The sequence below is a fragment of the Hetaerina americana genome, unplaced genomic scaffold (genome assembly GCF_022747635.1).
Source record: "Hetaerina americana unplaced genomic scaffold, ioHetAmer1.1.p SCAF_5, whole genome shotgun sequence".
Lineage (NCBI taxonomy): Eukaryota > Metazoa > Arthropoda > Insecta > Odonata > Calopterygidae > Hetaerina > Hetaerina americana.
This window is the reverse complement of record NW_027287095.1, coordinates 75,850,199-75,869,201: the sequence shown is the minus strand read 5'-3', so window position 1 is coordinate 75,869,201 and position 19,003 is coordinate 75,850,199. Positions and strand designations below refer to the sequence as shown.

At 41.0% G+C, this 19,003-nt stretch overlaps 1 protein-coding gene across 8 annotated transcripts in view; it reads left to right on the top strand.

Annotated features, from left to right (window-relative positions):
* The window catches only part of Ndae1 (Na[+]-driven anion exchanger 1), a 500,740-nt gene that overhangs the window by 280,151 nt on the left and 201,586 nt on the right, over positions 1-19,003 (top strand). The window contains exon 1 of one of the 8 annotated variants that reach the window (XM_071592119.1): positions 4,480-9,016. The exons of the other annotated variants lie outside the window; for them this stretch is intronic. The gene's annotated coding sequence lies outside the window, so the exon portion shown is untranslated. Of the gene's footprint in view, positions 1-4,479; positions 9,017-19,003 lie in introns of those variants that run through there. 8 annotated transcript variants of the gene reach the window in all.

The following is a 19,003-nucleotide window of genomic DNA, read 5'->3' as shown; positions in this document are numbered from 1 at the left end:
CTTTGTGGAGAAACAAAGAATAACGTGACCAGTTGTGGGAGCAGACCGTTCTATTGTACTTGCCTTGATGCGACCAATATCATGGATTCATTCCCCCGTGATGGCGAATTGCATCCGAGTAATTTCGTATTGTCCAATTGAGTTCTGGGCAAAGTTATTTCATGGACACAGACTATTGGCATTTACATTAATTGACATTGCTATGGTGATGTTTTCGTCGTTATTTCAACGTCGTTCTGACCTCGTTCCATTCCAAATAGTCTAAAATGCCGTTCTTGAACTGAAAAAGTTAAAATAATCCAGTGAGTAAACACACACACATACAAACACACATATATACATATGTATTTATGTATGTATATACATATATATATTTATATGTATATATACATATAAATAAATATATATAAACATAAATATATAAAATATATTTATGCATGTATATACATACATATATATGTATATATATATATATATATATATATATATATATATATGTGTGTGTGTGTATATATATATATATATATATATACATATATACATATATATATATATATATATATATATATATATATATATATATATATATATATATATATATACAACGCTTTACAAAATACCGTTTTCACAATCACTAAATAGAGTAGAGTTAATATAAGAGTAACAGATACATCTATAGACATAAAATATAAGGGAAAACATGACCAAAAATCACATCAAAGCCAGAGCCCCTTGGAATACTATATGGCTCCGCAGTAAAACTTATGACCTACAAATAGAAGAGAAAGAAGGGAAATTCAGCATCTTTAATATCATGCTGAAAGAAAATCGTTAGATTTTCACCAAATAGTGTATGCTTACGTCGATGGACAGTCCATGTAGCGGTTTCCGTAAAATTCCAGTTCCATGATTTTACTTCAATATAAAATTGTTAAGCCGGAAAATAAAAACTTATTTCATTTCAGGCATCTCTGAAAATTTATAATTGTGTCACGCTATATATGTGTGCTATAAGGTGTACATGTCTTCGGGTTGACAACTAATTGCGTCTAGGTTCAGCAGATTACCAGGGCAAGAAGATTTGAGTGCACGTAGGTTGAAGTAAGCAAAGTTAAACACTGCAAAGCTGTTAGGTATACTCTCAGGTGCATGTGTATGTAAGATGTAGTTTGAGTGTTTGCATATGCGTGGGGTGTAAGTGTTCATGCATGAATGTATGCCATGTTTTTTTGTGGATATATGATTTTGTGGTTATTGCATGCGGTTTTTTTTCTTTTCTAAATTACGGGTAGTGTCCTAACACCCCCCGCCACACGCCCTTGCGGCGGCTTGCGGGGTATTAAGTAGATATAGATGTAGAAGTAAATAAGCGCATCTTAATCTCAGGGTTAGCTCAAAGAAACTAAGATAAACTGTTCCAGGGTTGATGTATAGGAAGGAATCTATAGTGAATATTTTTTATGGAAATTTGCTAATCTTTACTTCAGTATTTTCAAATAAACTATTTTAACTTACCTCATCAAATGAAAAAAATTGAATTTCACTACATTTTCTATCATCATCAGTATTTCAATCCTAGGATTGGTTTACTGCAGCCCTGCATTCTACTCTATTTAATGTCAATTCCTTCAATCCTTGATACCTTCTCTGTTTGACGTCCTTTTGAATTTGTCTTATGTACGTGTCTCTTGGTTTTCCTCGCGGGATCTTTCCTTCCATTTTCCTTCTATTATATTCCTAATCAATCCATTTTGCCTCAATGTGTGCCCAATCCATCTATTTCTTTTTTTTCGTAGAGTTCTCCATATGGTCCTATCCTCTTCTGCTCTTCTGTATACTTCCTCATCCCTTAATTTGTCTGTCCAATTTATATTGTGCACTGGTCCTCTTTACATGTTTTTATATGTTAGCTTTGAAATGATCATATAGTTATATGATTTATGATCTTTCTAGGTAAATTTATTTAAGTTATCACTCCGTAACATCATTTATGGTTTCATAATTAAATATTTATTTTCTCCTGGTTTAAATTTGTGTATATGTAAAAGAGAGCTTGGAAACATTTTTCCTCTCATCCAAAAATTTCCTCAATCGACGAGAACAGGGAAGACTCCTAATAAAGTTTGTAAATGCAATATTATATGAAATAAAATTGTAAACTCAATGGGAATCATCTGATTATTGGCTATTTGGCGTGAAAAATCTATCTTCTAAATCAGCTGTCGCGGCTAAATCAGCGTGAGTGTCCCACCCTGCATAATATTGTATTCCCACTGCAAACTACATTTGTGGAATAGGAAGGGAAGAAAATCATCCCTCACCCGTTTGATTTGGCTCGAAAAACCACTATATCTGGACCATTCAACCTTAACCTTCCCCCAAGCTCCTCAGTAGGTTGATTTTAATAAATAAACGAATTTTCTTCCATGGATATGTCCTCCAATGCCTCTTTCTCCGGTCTGCTGCCCTCCCCTTCTTCCGCCCTAGACTTCACTCGATTTCCGTCCATTCACCCTCTTATCCTACCGACCTGGACCCAATGCTGCGGCCTCTTCCCCTTGCCTTCCAATCTTCATTTTCCCTCCCTTCGCCCTCCTTCGCTTTTTCTCCCCCACTTCCACCATCAACCTGGTTACCCTATTCATCTTCATTCTTCCTCTCTTCCCGCTTCCCCTCACCATACACCATCTACATTTATACACACCTCTGAAATTCCACCCTCCTCTGCTCCCTCAACTCTTGACTCCCCAGTTTCTCACCCCCTTTAACTCTCCCTCCCCACTTCCCCTCTCCCCTGAACCCCACTCTCTCCAACCGTTCAATCCTTCCTCTCCCCCTCTGTTGCGCACCCCTACACAGTACGGCGCTGCCAACTGCCAGGCATGAGTTTCTTTCCGTGGACACCATTGGATGTGCAAATTATGGCACAGATTTTTTTTTTACTGCTAGAATTCCCATGTTTAAGTGTATACCTTATGCGACTCATAGTAAATGGTCGGGTATGAGTTGTCAGCGGCAGGGATCGATTTTTACCTTAGCAATAAAAATGTTTCAGCTCGGCGAATCAGTCTAAATAATTACCATACTGTATTTGCAAGCTAAATTCGCTCGCTATCGTATTATTATTTTTCAGCGATTTAAAATTTCTGTGGTGAGAAAGAATTCATGTTCTGACCTTTTCTAATTAAGGACAAATCTTTTTTCTTTTAAATGGAAAATTTTTTGGTTATACAGATGGAATCATAAGCGTATTTAAGCTATTCGTTTTGGTCACATTCTCGCGGAGTGATTTCTTTATCAAAGTAACACATCTTAATTTTGCGCATTGGTTGGATGCTTCTTACCACTTGTATTTCAATTCTTCACTATTAACTTATTTTTATTCCCTACTTCAGATATTCTCCTTGATTATCTCCCCTCGTCAACACCAACATATGAACATCTAGATACTTTACCCCTTGGTGTTATCCGTCTACCATGACGCGTCCCAATATTCACTTAAGCTAATGCTATCAGGCTGGCGTTGAAAAATAATGTCGGTTGACAATTTAGGTAAGCATCTGTTATTCCAATTTCGTCGTTGCATTTTGTGTTGGAGTTTATGATGCGTATTTAACGTTTCACTCGCGTTTCAACGGACATTTTTAGGAGTCAAGTCCCCAGAAGTATGATCCAAAGGAGATTGATATGTGTCCAGCGAGGCCTCCTAAGCAATCTGTCCCGGAAATACAACGTCATGAATCATTTTTCCGGAAGCATAGGTTCAAAGTTATTCCACCTCTTCGATTTATTCATGCCCAAACCTTCTCTAATCTCCCAACTAACCTATTCCTTATTCCTTCCCCCACACACCTGTCTTCATTCTCCCTGCCTCTACCTCCAACACCCTCCTTCCTTCCTCCCCTACTTCCTTCCCTTCCTCCTCTCCATTTAGTTCCTGCTTCCTCCGCGCCCCGCCTTCCATTTCCTCCCCTCCCTCAACACCTCTGGGCTACCTAAACCGCTCCCTCCTTCATTCCATCCACCTACACCTCGCTTCGTATAAATTTCCACCCTTCTCCACTCCCTCCCTCTCCGCACTTTCTCCGCCCCTCTCTCCCTCCCGCTTCTCCCCCATCTGGCGTGCACTTGTCGCACACGCCCACCACTACTTCCCCTCTAAATCCCCTCCCGCGCCCTCTTCGTCGCATTCTCCCCTAGCCCCTTTCCCCGTCCACCCCCCTCTCTCTTTCTCTCTTGTCGCTCCCCCTCGATTCCCATCTTCCGCCGTTCCTCTCCCTCCCTCTCTCCCTTCTCGCAGTCAAGCCACCCCACTTCTGTCTGCGCTCCCCGCCCCTCTCTTTCCCCCCCCCTTTCCTCTCTCCCCTGCCGGCTGAAGCATCCCCCCGCTCCGCGCCCCGAACCGCCTCTCCCGGAGAGAGAGCTCCTACGCGGCGGGGGAAGCGGAGCAGTCGGCCGGGAGAACCAAGTCGGCGTTACCGCATGTCTCTCTTCTCCTCCTCCTCCTCTTCTCTGTCTCTCACCTTTCGGCCTTTCCCTTGCCGTTCCATCCTCCTCCCCCCGCGTCAGCAGCAGCGAAGGTGTGTGTGCGATTTTTATTTCGCCCTCCCCAGACTCCGCCGAAAAAGAACTTCCGTTTTACATTGAGTGAGAGAGAGAGAGAGAGAGGGTGGGAGAGGTGTGGTCAAGATATCTAGCCAATGCGCGCATTTCATATCCCTTCCTCCTCTTTCCCATCTCCGTCTCTATCAGTCCTCCTGTTTTACTCGCAATCAGTGCTTCCGCCCTCTCGTCGTGTCTACAGTCTTCCACATATATTCGTTTACTCATCATCCGACAACGTCGTGCCATAATCTTCGTGAAATCGTGGCGAAGAGGAAAATCACCTCGAAGTTTTCGTTGTGTTTTTCGTATTTTTAAAGGCTTAGAGTTTATCTGTGTGTGAGTGTGTGTATGTGTGTGTGTATGTATTTACGAGTACGTGTAAGGAGAGCTTAGTGACTTGATTACCTCTTTCATCTCGCCCAACTTCCACGGTCTCTCTCCTCCTCTATCCTTTTCTCTGCCCTAGACCTTCGTCGGTTTTTTCTGACTTTCTGGGGCGAGAAACAAACAAAAACATTGTCCACCACCCCGTCGTGATATCGACTCGTGCTCTGGATGTGTATTTTTCGGTTGCGGGATTACCTTGTGCTCTTCGTCGGGTGTTTCGTTCGTTAGTAACCACGTGTGAGTGTTTTTGAGCGTGTCACATCGCCATGCTTTGTTTGACTCTTGTTCACTAAAATGCCTCCGCTACCCCCTTCCTCCCTCTCTTAATCCGTGCCGCTCTCTCCCTCTCCCACGTAGCTAAGGGGGTCTGAATCGATTGTTGTCTGTTGCCGTGCGTTATCTACTGAATGGGAGCACATGTGGGTGTGCACATGAATTGAAAATATTTTTCCTTGGATCGTCGACTTCACTCCTTATCCTGTTTCCTTCACCGCGAAGGTTTGAAGGAAGATTGACAATTAAAAAGAAGATGAAAAAGGGCTTTCGGGAGGTGCTCTCCTCATTTTGAAAAGCCGGCAGTCCTCCGTCTCTCCCCCCCCCCCCCAGTTCTCCTGGTCCCGTGGGAAACGAGACGGGACAATACCGGCGACCATTTGTTCGACGCAGAAGAATTTCGGGGACGTGTGGAAAATAAGGAGGGGGAAACTCTTTAGGGTTTTCGCTTTGGCCTGTCACCCCTTTGCCTATTTTTTTCCGTCACAGTCTCAAAGGTGGGCGAAAAGTCTTTTAGTGTGCCACTCCCCCCATCACCGTCGGCATCCACCTTTCTCTTCTCTCCGTCATCGCCCGACTGCCCTTCCCTCTCTCCACTCCTCCTCGCCATCCTCAACCCCCGCCCTCTCTCTCTCTCGCCATCACGCAACACCCGCCTCGCCTCAGCTCACTCTCCGAGCGTTAGTCGACGGAGACAGAACTCACCTCGGTGTCCCGCGATACCATATAGAAAATAAAATAAAAACGCTCAAGCGAAAGAAATAAAGCAAAGCCATTGACTTGGTGAGAGGGACAGACTGAAAGTGGAAGGCGGTCGGTGATAGAAAGGTGACCGCAGCGATACGGTCGCTCAGGGCAGGAGGGCCGCGACGACGGTGGTCGTAGGAGTGCGCGATTGACTTGGACTTGGTGTAGCCACGCCGGGGGCGCCACTACTAACCTCCTACACGCTCGTGTGCCCCGGAGGACGCTGCACCTCGCCGCCGCATCCGAATACCCTCCCGCAAGCGATCTTCGCATTGCCGCGCGGAAATCAACCGGCTGGCCGGCTTCTCGAAAAGAGGAAAGCCGAAACGCCTCAAGAGGGTGGCCGGTGTCTTCCTGCCCTGGTAAATTGTGAGGGGGAAGGGAAATTATTGTCCTTCTTTCCTCTTGTCGTCATATCCCCCATACGTTTCCCAGTCTGTTTCGTCGTGGGCGGAGTATGAATGAAACGTTCCGGCCTCCGGCAAGGATCGTATATCTGCCAACAGCACCTTGCAGAGCCTAGTCTCTAATTGAGACTAGCTGATTTTTCGAAAGACTCAGGTGTCACCGTCATTCGCCAGAAGTGTGATATCTGACTTCAGGATCTTTACGAAAAAAATCAATATATCTCTAACCCTAAAATCTGCTGGATGTTATCAACGGCTATTTGCCTAGAAGTACATCTTCCAAGGCGAGAAGAATATGTCATATTATCTTAGCGGTTCAAAATAAACAGACTAAAGTCCTACCACTTCCACCTGTTCATTTATCGTCCGTTCCGTTGGAACGCTCTCTACCAAATATTTCTCAAGCACCCAGTGTAGAGAGACTATCAAAAGATAAACAGTTTTACCACGCAAGTCATCAAGTTCACGTCTCATCGCGAAATAGGACGGATTTTCGCCAGGCTGCCATTAAACATTACATCAGATTTCAGAGTCACCCTGCCCAGACGCCTTCCCATCCGTATCAGCGACGGGAGAGGACGCCTCACGCTCCTTCGTCTCACTCCACCCTCTCGAATTCAAGGATACCCCGGCGCCATTCCAGCGCCGTGAGCACGACAGACCCAGTGCACTCCCCAAGTGCCGTTACGAACAGAATAAGACGGAGGGAGGAATAAAACGAATTCAAAGTTTTATGCATCTTTGTTTTTTCAAAAGGAGCAACGGACTCGCTGGCGAAGACGCCGGGGTGTGTTCTGCCGTTTAAAAAAAGTGAATATTGGCCTGCGCGCGACGGTTGCTCCCTATTCGCCAGAAAGTCTCCGGTTCACCACCCACGCCGTCGTGCACTAACTGCATCCCGGCTCGTTCTCTCCCACTTACTCCAAGGAGGAAGCTCTGACTGGCCTGAAATATATACATAAACTCTAGTAATATAGCTTCTTGTTTTCATAATCGCCAAACCAATTTACTCTAATATCCCATCAAATAACTCCCCTCATTGTGAACCTTATCCACGCCCCCACTATCCAAACATACCTAACAGCTGTTATAAGACGAAAGGGTTCTGGTTGAGCCCCCCTCCCCCAGTCCTCTCTCCCACCTTTAACGTAAACTCTGACACTCGCACGCGAGAGCATATCGTTGCTCTCTTTCCTCCTCTTTGTATCTCTCTCTCCCATCCCCTCCCTTCCCCTTCGCACGCGGCGTCATCCTCCTCTTTCTCTCTCCCTCCCTCGATTCCTCCCGCTTCTCCTCTCTCTCCCCTTGGAAGAGTGCTTCGGTAGCATCTCCAACTCCGCTTAACAGTGGTGGGGTGGAGGAAGAGGCTGCACTGTCGCGGGAGGTGACGCCACGACAAGAGCCAACATTTCACAGCAGTGCTGCCGCTCGTGCTCTCAAAAGGTTTGTGCCCCCACGGTTTTGCACGAATCGTCAGAGGTAAGAGAGATAGGAGGAGAAGATACTGAGCCATCGAGAGGAGACAGAGGAAGGTGTCCTGGTGAACAATCTAGTGATCGCACGTGCTCACCGGTATCCAACTCCCCAATTGGAGTCCGTGTGGTGTTTAGATCATAGCTGGCGGTCGCACTGCCCTTAACCTCCAGACGATTGTTTCTAATCCCCTCCCTCGTCAATCATCCCTCCCGGGAGGATTTATTAATCCTCACAGGTAAATCCACCGCTCTCCTTCCACTACCCCACCTGTTCTCAGGGCCCCTCTTACTTCCCCCTCTTCCGCTATTCTCTCCGCCACCGTTTTCGACCAACTTCATTATAAAACCTAGCTGAGCGGACGTACATGCACATTATACACGCAAAGACGGAGGAAGCGCCCGCCCACCACGCCTCAGCATCCACGATGTGCATTGGCGCGGCCCAGTGGGACAAGCAAGACGAAGAGACGTGTGAGGAGGGAGGAGACGAGGATTGAGAGAAGTGAGGGGGGATTGTGTGCATCTCCTCCTCCTCCTCTTCGTATCAACGCTTAAAACCTTCCACCAGGGTGGAGCCAAGTGGGCGTTTTGTGATTTAGACACCTCCAGCGAGAGATCACAAAGTGGGTCTCCTTTAGGGAAAGAAGTGGAGAGAAATAATATAAACAGAAAATATTGCAAAGGTTTAGGTAGGTGGTGTGTGGAAATAATCTACTGAGAAGTGACAAGACTGAGAATTAGGGAGGAAGATTGGCATATACAAAGGTCGTAAGTTAATTCCGTGGAAATAGAAGAATATGCAAGTAAAGGAAGACAGATGCAATAGTTCTTGAGAGTACCCCTGCAATATCATCCGTCTCTCCTTCGGTCGCCTGTCCTCGGAAAGCAGGCAACTTCCGCCGCAGCAGACACGAGGGTTTTCCCGACCGCGCCCGTCCCGAGAGGAAGGGAGATAGTTTGTGTCTGCGGAGAGGGCTTTCGGCGGACACTACCCCCTCCGCCCCACACTTAAACCCGGCCCTGCCTACTCTCGTCGGCCCCTGAGCCGCCGGGCTTTCCGCGTTGAACACGCGCGCTTCGATCTTCTGCTCCTCCATCTCCGAAGGCCCCCGCCAGAGAGAGGTTTGTAACCGCTTTAATGCAGCCCGCTCTATATTTGTGCCCAACGGCCTCCTTTCTCCCCACCATCCGTCCTCCTTGCGTCTCTTCCGCTCCCTCCGCCCCTCGCACGCCCCTTGATCGTTCCCCTTCTGTTCAACACTTCCTCCTCCGCCCATCACGCCCCCCTCGCAGCCACTCCTGGTCCACGAGCCACGCGTTTCATTGCCCTCGCGCATCCTTGTTCCTCCCATCATACCCCTCCACATAACCGAGATGCGTCTAATCCGTCTTTCAATATGTTCGACGGCAATTTGGATATTTCGATTTTTCTGCTGCACGTGTCGGATATTAGCTTTCGAAGGCCGCTATTGTGTGTGTGTTAGTGTGCATTATAATGATTGGAGCTTCTTTCATCAACGCCAGAAAAGCTTCTGATTTCATTTAGGACGACAACAAATTTTATTTTGAGTGGTTCGTCTTATTGTAATAAGGAAAAGTAAACGCTTAAAAAAAAAAAGTTCTACATGCGGCTACTTGAATGAGAGTAACGGTAAACAAAGAATCCGGGAAAATACTGTGTAATACAGTTTGTCAGACGTGTATCGTTCGAGAGATGTTTACTTCTCCTGGAAGCCCAGAATGCTTTGATCGAAAATAAGAAAAAAATAATAATGATAAGTGCCTTTAAATGATAAATATTTATCATTCTTTTCGAGGATACATCGCAAGTTTGCAAATGGGCAGCGTGTTTGGCATTTCTTCTCGAATATACTGACGGATTTCCTTATTTCCAACCCGGGCATCTTCGCTGTGACTCACGCTCTCTAATTTCATTCCCAACCCTTTTCCCATGCTCCACATGGCAATGTGTGCCGGAGATTAGTTGTTGAAATAACTATTCTTTTCAGGAATAGCTCTGAGTTCACTGGATTATGTTTCAATTTATGGAAATACTCGATTGAATTATTAACATTTATTGTGTACTCTGCATAAGCATTGGAATACGATTAAGCTAAAAGCAGATTATTCCCTTTCTACGGACAACTTGCCTTTTTATTTTTATACTATAATTTTCAACAATCGTTCGCTTTGATCACGATAGCATCAGATATTTGCAAATTTAAATGCATAATGGATCTGAAGGACGGAAGGTATATTTTCATTATGCCTTATCGCAATAATCATTCATAATATTGAACGTGATTCGCGGTGAAATATCGATTATGCGTCACTTTTTTGCCGAATGATATCCTTTTTCGCGACTTTCTATCGCGCACATATAAATATGTTAAACACGAATAACTTACGTGAATAAATTTAAACTAAAAAAATAGGTGATAACCTGTTGTCTAGAAATAATTATTAGCATTAGTTAGTCCGTATTAGAACTTAATTGTGTTAAAACGGCTTGGCAATCTGGGGTAATTTGAAGAGACCTGATGATGAGTACCAAATGATTGAAAACCATATGTCAGCGAGGAAACGTAATCAGATAGACCGCAGATGGAGTAAATCATATTATGTGATACGTCTTCGTGCAGCAACATTATATTTTATTTATTAGTTTTTAATGAGGTTTACTATAATTTTTTTACTAAATTTAATGTGTGTATTAATATTAGTTGTGAAATAGGTAACTGTAAATTGTGTAAAAAAGTTATTTTAATTCAGTGTGGCAATTATTTATTGCATGAATTCACTGAAGAAACTGCTTTTATTTTGTCCATCCTTTAAATAATATACCCTTGTTGTTACCTGCTGTCAATTTTTATTCGGGGTAGTCTTTAGATTTTCAGTTTTTCATAAGCAGCCTTATTATATTTTTATTCATTTTTACAGATTTAAACTAAATCTGTGTTTTTATTTTCTAAGTTATCGGATATTGATAGAATTACTATTTTCTGAATAAAGAAAAAATAATTTCCGGTAAGCTTTTTAAACTGTTCACAACTAACTAAAAGTGGTACCTCGTACCTCATAGCGGTGAACGTAAACAGGAAAAGCAGTTCCTTAACTATTCACCGAATCATTTTCTTCAAACTTTTCCCATAGAACAATTAACAATGAACTTCTCTTTGAACTAAGCGTGGTAAATCCTACCAATGAGCTAAACTGGAGTAAGAGTAGTGAACTATTTTCTGGAAACTGATGTTCTAGTTCAGTGAACTATTCACTGTCTGCGGTACTGATTAGTACCGCATGAACTGTGAACTAAAACTCTTCAGTTCATTGGAGGGAAAAGTTCATTTTGAACTGTTCACGTACTACCCCTCCGCTAGGAAAGATTTCCCCACGCACTCGACTGCGAAACAGATCTTCCTCTCTTCCTCGTCCACATTCTTCTACCCACGCCTTCCGTTTCGCCACTCTTTGACCTCGGGAATTATGGTCCATGCGGAAACGACGCCTCGTGATGCTGTCGTCAATCTTTTGCGGAAAATGCAGCCGCTTGCGTTAATTTCATATTGGTTTCATTTCGTATTGTACATTTTAATGGTGGAAATTCCGAGACTTTTGCAGGAGAGTTCAAGTTTTATCTAATGATTCATTCGCAATATTGCTCTATTTCAATAAATTGCAAATATTTTTGTTGTTAAAACATTTTAATAATAATAGAGATATATGGTGTATGATTCATTTGTAATTCGTTGGGGCTAATATTGCGTTATCTTTTTTCGTAGTTCTGGGTACCCTTCGTTCTTGTTTCCATTTGCACATCTTTGATGAGTAACATAATTTTAAGAGACCATATGTCATTTTGAACTAACCTCAGCACTTGTTTAATGATTGAAAAAATTATTTTATCATTTATAGCACCATTAGCTAATCTATTGTAAATTCAATGAGATATCTTAATTTAAAAATTTTGTTTTTATGGTTATTAAACCTGTTTTTGCTTTTGCTATAACCTCTATTTTTCGGCGATAATATAAGTGAGGATATTATTTTACTTCGTCCTCGAGCCATAACGGTTGACGAATTCTTACAAATAGCAGGAATGCCACAACAGTAACATTTAACGGAGTCATCCGCTAATGCGTATCACAGTGCAACATTTGCGAAGTGCAAAAATCATTCGCCTTGACCAGGGGTCGAGCTTTTCATGCAGCTTAATTGGCTAAAGCACTCGGCTGGACACTAAGAGATCCAGGTTCGAATCCTGTCAAGACGAATCCTTTTTACACTTTGAAAGTGATAAATTAACAGCTTAATCTGGTGAAAGTGATTTCAGTGGTTTTGTAATCCAATTTAATATGATTTGGCGTTTGCAAGGATGACGATTCTGGCACTACTAATTGCTATATTGTAACCTTTCATTCATTTCTATGTTTTGCCAGCAAAAGTTATGTAACCGTATCAGAACTCACGGAGAAAAGTCTGAAAATTATTTTTTAGTACTCATAATTAATATTTTTTAAGTAAGCGTAGGCTATTTGTGCAGTTGGACCATTTACCAAGAAAGAATTCTAATGGTTCTGTGAAAGCTTTCTTGCTGAAAGAACAGTTAGTAGCTTCCCTATTTCAGACGCGTTTTTTTCAATGTCTGGCCTGTACAACTGTAGTTGTTTTACATTCGAGAGTATTCGTTCTCTTTGCCCCCGTGACCTACATTTTCTGCTCCCTTTGCCATTTTTAAAAATAATTGGTAATTTGTGCCTACATCGTGTTAATGAATAATCATATCAATTAAATTTATTAAAAACCTTCTAGCAGTATGCATTTAGCAAATAAATATTTATATAATTTAAATGAAATAAAATAAATAATTATAATGTCAAATTAAATGGCGAAATCTGTAATAACTTTCAGATATGTGAATAACTTTACCTGTGTTAATAGTATATTTCAATCTAATCATAAACAAGAGTTTGATTTCGTTAACGTTGTGATTCGCCTAAAACTTTGCAATTAAGTGAATAACTGATGGTAGCTCTTTTCTACTTGGTAAGTGGGAAAGTGGTACGATCAGTAATTCATTATGTTCGACTTCCACCACATCACGCCTGAAGCTACTCAATTTGTTTGCAATTAAGCTTCTAATTTTACTCCAAGTTTTATATGTTTTTTAATATACCGCAAGAGTATCTTACATTTTTCATACTGTCTCCATTGCGAAATCATGTAAAGTAATTTTGGTTGATTTTTAATTTCCTAACTTGCTGGCTATTGGTTTTAAGTACGTACCTGATTATTTTTAACGTATATTTTTTGAATATTGATAATCATACTAGCTCAAAATCTTTTTTGTTTTGTTTTAATTGTCTTGTAAATACATTGCCCTGACGTTTGAAAGAAAGTTTACATCATTAAATATATATATACACACACACACACACACACACACATATATGGCATTATATAATTATCTTCGAAACAGAACGCTTTCCGGCGACGCACAAATATAAAAACATTGATTAAGATTTTTAAAACGCAGAAACACAAAGAAAGGACACTCACATATGTAGTTTTGACGTTTCGACGGTATGACTGTTATCATCAGAATATGCGTGCAGTAGACATGGTATTTATATGATGTAGAAGCACTTACGAGAGCAATATAACACTTGGACGGCTCAATGTATTTTGTGCCGTCTAGGTGTTTTATATATCCATATTTATTTGTTTGTTTTTAAGTTGAGGTTCGATCTCATCCGATAATAAGCCGAACGGCAAGTGATTCAAACGTGAACCCTCCAAGTCACTATCCCAGTTCTATGACCCACTGAACTTCCGCGACTATATCTTCATGCCCACTTATTGTAAAATATTAGAATCCATCAGCTGAACGGACTTTACATAAAACAAAATTAATTGCCAAATATGAATACGAGAGTAGAAAGGAACATTTATATTTAACATGTTTCAAATATTCAATCATTTCAAAGGATTTATTTTAATAATGTGGTCCCACGACATTTCCACTCTAAAGCACGTGAATTTAATGAAGATGTAAAAAAGAGCGTTAAAAAGCATTTAACTACAATTAACCCCTCTGATGAATTATAAATTGTCCCATTAAATTATCTGTTGAGATAGTTATTAGCTGTACACAAAAGAAGCAATTTCACCAAGCTTTAATGGCAATTTCAGTGGGCGACACATCTCTTCTTCTCTGAGCCATCTCTGGCATTCGGAGATAAGCATGTTTAGTCACTCGCTCTTGTGGTGTTAGCTCCTCTTGTCTTTGTCCTCCCCTCGTTTCTGATTACAAGGCATGGCTTTTGTCTAGTGAACTCGGAGATAACAGAAGTGGCGTGCTCATTTTACTTTCATATTCTGGTGATGATTTTTGCTGTTCACAGCGTAATTCGTATTTAAAATATTAATTAAAAGGACCAATATTTCATACAAGTTGAGTTCATGTTGTATTTTAGCGTAAAATTATATTTGCCTTACTTATAATTAAATATGAGGTACACTTTTTGCCAGTGCAAACATTTTTTCTTCAAACACGTATTATTGTGCCCTACCAGCGTTTAATATAATGAGTTTAAGAGACCTCTTGCTGTTAAAATAACAAAATATAAAAAGTGTTTGAAAAATGCTGCGGTCATTCATTTTCTGTTAAAATTGAAAAAATCATGATCGCTATTATGCTGTAAGTTAATAACACTGAAACTCATTAAATATAAAGATTCGGAAACTATTGAGGCAGCTTATTGCTGAGGAATCCCACATCTGAAAGCATAGGATTGTTTTTAGTTCTGTAGAAATTACATGAAAGGGTATAAAACTGCATTAACTGGTCAAAACGATTTCCTCTTCTGGTGGCAAAAATAATCTTAGAAAACCAATTAAAGAGTAATAAAAGCCTAAAACACATAAGCGGAATTTCCTAATGATTACCTATCTCATATCTCGTAAAAAACCGTACTATAAAAAATATCAGTGTCATCTGACACGGACCATGTCGGACAGCAGGGGGAATATCCTTATATATCCAATCATTTCCTGATATAATGATTCGAATATCATATGAATTATAATGATGAATTCTAATTAGTGAAATAATTTTTAGGCAATTATTTTTTATATCCTTTTCAAGTTTTTTTGTCCTAAAAAGTTTCACAATAAAAACCCAAATACCCAGGAAGTAGTTAGTAGTAGTATCTGGAATATTAGGTTCCTTCAACGGGAGCGGTGTGCCAAGGGATAGCATACTACATGAAAATTTCTCGCATGATTGAGAATTATTAAAATTAAATTAATTGCAAGAAACTGCGGGAGATACCGCAAAGGTAACTTTTGATGAAGTCATCCGCTATTATGCATTACAATTCAATACATTCAGAGTGTAAAAATCCGAGGGATCCTGGTTTGAATCCCGGTCAAGTCGAATGATTTTTACCCTAATATTTTTGCATTGTAATTAAATTCATTGCATGAGTACTTTTCATAGGCATATTTTTTAAAGCCCTTGTAATATATCCTCTGGAAATTTTCTGTCATAAAAGACTGACTCTTCCAGTCGTTTGCAATATGAATGAGTATAAGCATGTGGTTTCGTAAATCGTATTTTTTTTTAATTTCTGTTCATGTGAATTAATCATTACTCATTGTCTGGCGCATCATTATCGGTGGAATATCTCCACTTATATTTTTCCCGACGATTAAGAATGCGAGGAGGAATGTTTGCGAATTGAAGCCCTTACTGGTCCGTTTAGGTTTCAAAAGAAGACTCTTAACTGTATCCTTTGCAATTTTGTGGAACTCTTTCATGTTTTAATAAAAAAGCGTAACTTTGTTCTTCAACATTTTTTTAGTACAACACTTCTTTTAATTTGGTGCGAAATTTGAAAAACAATAATTGAACAAACCAAAATAAGTACACGTTTTCATTTCAATAAAAAAGTTGGTTTGATTTTTTTCTGAGGAATCCCAACAATCGTAAGCATGCATGAATGTCATGGACGTAATTATTTCTGCCGAAAATCTCATCGATAAAAAATTCTCCCTCCCTGAAAAGTAGTTATAAATCATTTTTATATTTTGTATAAAAAAGTCTTTCTCAGATCAGATTTACATGAAACGTCAAATTAAATCCGGACATACTTTTGTTCACCAATATTATTACCTCAAATAGGAAGACTAATCCTTATTTCAAACAGCTTAAACTATTTCGCGATTCAAAACATCAAAAAGCCACTTGGAGTAGATAATAATATTTTGCAAATAGAGAATACAATTTGAAAGTGTTCCAAATTGTGAAAGTGGTCTCATTTCAGCCATATTTAACCTCGCATGTCGTTGCCACCACGTGCTCAAAAGACAACTTCCATTAATCACGTTCTCACGTTCAACTTCGCCTTTTTCTTTCTGCGACACTGTTTTCCTTTATCCCGCTGACACACTGACTCATAGGACGACGAGTGTAATTACCTAACCACAAGTTTCATGCGAAATGAATGTGACTCATTACTCCATGTTTTAATCTACTTGAAGAATTTTAAATAAATTTAGATTTTGCGAAATCGACCTTCTGTGTATGAGGCTCAATTTTTATCTCCCATTTAGAAACAGGAGTAGCTATATTGTACCTACGTTTTTGAAACAATGGCAGTTTTTCTCGATCCGAATTATTTAAAAATAACGAGGGTGCAATTACCCCTTTAAGGCAACTCTTTTGGGGAGTATTTCAGATATTTTGACAGTATAAGATATTCTTGCGAGAGTGGTCCTAGGTATCCATCCAGTGATCGACTCCAATTGTTGCCAGACGCACCTTAAAATGGCTCGAGCCCTGGTGAAAGTTGTTCTGGAGAACGGTCGAGGACCACGCCCCTGAGTAGTGTTTGCACGACTGCAGCAATTTAGATAAATCGCCAGAAGAACTGTTGCCTTGGCTTTTCCTACAGAGTTGTACGTATGGTCTTGGGGTAAGATAAAACGAATTTATAGGTTGTACTACCGGTGACTAAATGCTCATTGTATCGAAATTAAATCATCCCTTATTGAAGAGGAGGATTTACAATGGTGGTCTGAACAAGTTTTTTTTAAGGAGAAAACTAAATATAACTTACTTACCGTTATTTCCAGGAGAATAAATTTATGGCAATGACCCACCCTCTTATTTGAAGTGTGTTTGAACCAACCCGTTGATTTAATGCTGCTTTTTTCGTTAGATGATAATATTCCTGCGCAAATTTAAATCATTTCCATATCCAAGTAAATATTTTAGTTAGCTCACCGGCGATAACATTTTTGTAAAATATTGACTATGGTATTTCCTCCGCTATATTTATTGCTATCGCCCTTGTTACACGCACTGAGTCTTAAAACACAGTGAAAGCTGCAGCCGCGTTGTCGGTGAAGCTCAAAATTTGTCCTTGAAGCAAAATAACGGGACTCGTCTTTCTCCAGCGCTTGACGGTTGGTGAGACTGTCTCGTACGCTCGAGAATGGAACTAGTTCCCCTCTCATTATTAGTAATAAAATGTGACCTCTCGTCATTTCACTTAAAGCATCTTCTCGGAATACAAGATGCAAAAGATCCCCGGGTTTAACTTAAGCGATAGCGGAACTTGGGCCTCGTCTCGTCGCCGATGTCTGTCTGGAGCGATCGCGGAAGGCGGGTCCGTCCCCCCGCCGGCGGGCCACCTCCTCCCGGGAAAGAGAGCAGCCGCCGCGGGTGAGCCGTACTCCACGGTCGCGTGAAATAACTCATGGATGCTTTCACGTGCTAAGGGTGTCCGACCCGTTCTGCTCTTGGCACCCTTCCCGCATTCCACAAGTCGAGCCGGGACTCCCCAAGTTAGAGATTCTTTTATTTGAGGGAAGCGGCAGAGAGGGTTATGGCGCCCCGTGGGGCGGCAGGGAAGGAGTGGCACCTTGTAGTACATGATAAGAGGGCGGGACGAGGGGGAAAGTACGTCGAAGTAAATCGAGTTTGTGGTTTAGGCAAGATCCAGGGTGAAAAAAACTTTATTTCTTGTGTTGTTTCCTTCTTCCGCAAACGTTGCCCAAGCGAAATGATCCCTTTTAGTGTCGTCAGTGTTTTACTGTTTCTATTTTCTTTTCTGATCCGCGGAACAAAAATCTCTTGGTGCTATTCTTGTGATATGTTTATTTGTTTGTCCATATTTTTTTGCTTCTATTACACCATCGCTCTTCGGTGAAAGTAGGGCACAACGTTAAATTTTCCGCAGGCAATATCAAAGAACCTTGTGAGATGCCGCGACAGTAACTTTAAATGGAGTCATCCGCTAATATAAATTCAAATTAAGAAAGTTGAAAGTGTGAAAATCATTTCCGGTCAATGCGAATGATTTGGGCGCTTTGAAATGTCCGCAGATAAATCTTTCATTATTTTAATTGGTCAAGTATACTCTGTTATGTAATTATTCACCTGTTTGTCGTTTCCACAGTTTAATATGGCAAAAGAGAATAATCAGATAAAGGAGTGGATATGACTTCATTCACCAACTTTTATCGGACGTGGGAGTCCAGTGAATAGAGCGTTCGACCTATGATGAGAAGGTCCTGGTGCCATTTCTCTGAGCATGCTCAGCTTCACCCAAATTGTATGATTTTTCGAGCCATTTCGAGATTTCCGCAACTAGATCTTCCCGGGAAACAATTGGCATAATTGGGGCAGGATTGTTTACCCGGTTTACCTAAACCCAACCAAAATGTGGCTATAACGACAGGTCGGAATAGGGAAAAAATCAAATGTGTATTTTATGTCAAAACTTAAGTTTTAACGCTGAATGCCTCCTTCATTAGCCCGATTTCTTTACTAATATCAGTCTACTAACGACAGGACATTTTAATTTTTCCCCGAAAGCACGCCCATTCCTCCAAAAAAAAACCCTATTTTACAGCATCACACATTTGACCAACATCCCGATTTTTCGTTGTAACTCAAATGGAATTTATATCCTGGGTGTAATTCCGTCATTTTCACCTTGTGATCAAAATTTCCTGCAATTTGTTTCACTTGCCCATGGTACCAAATCCAAGTTATCTTCGCCCTCTCGGTCTTTTACACAAATATTGGTGACGCGTGCA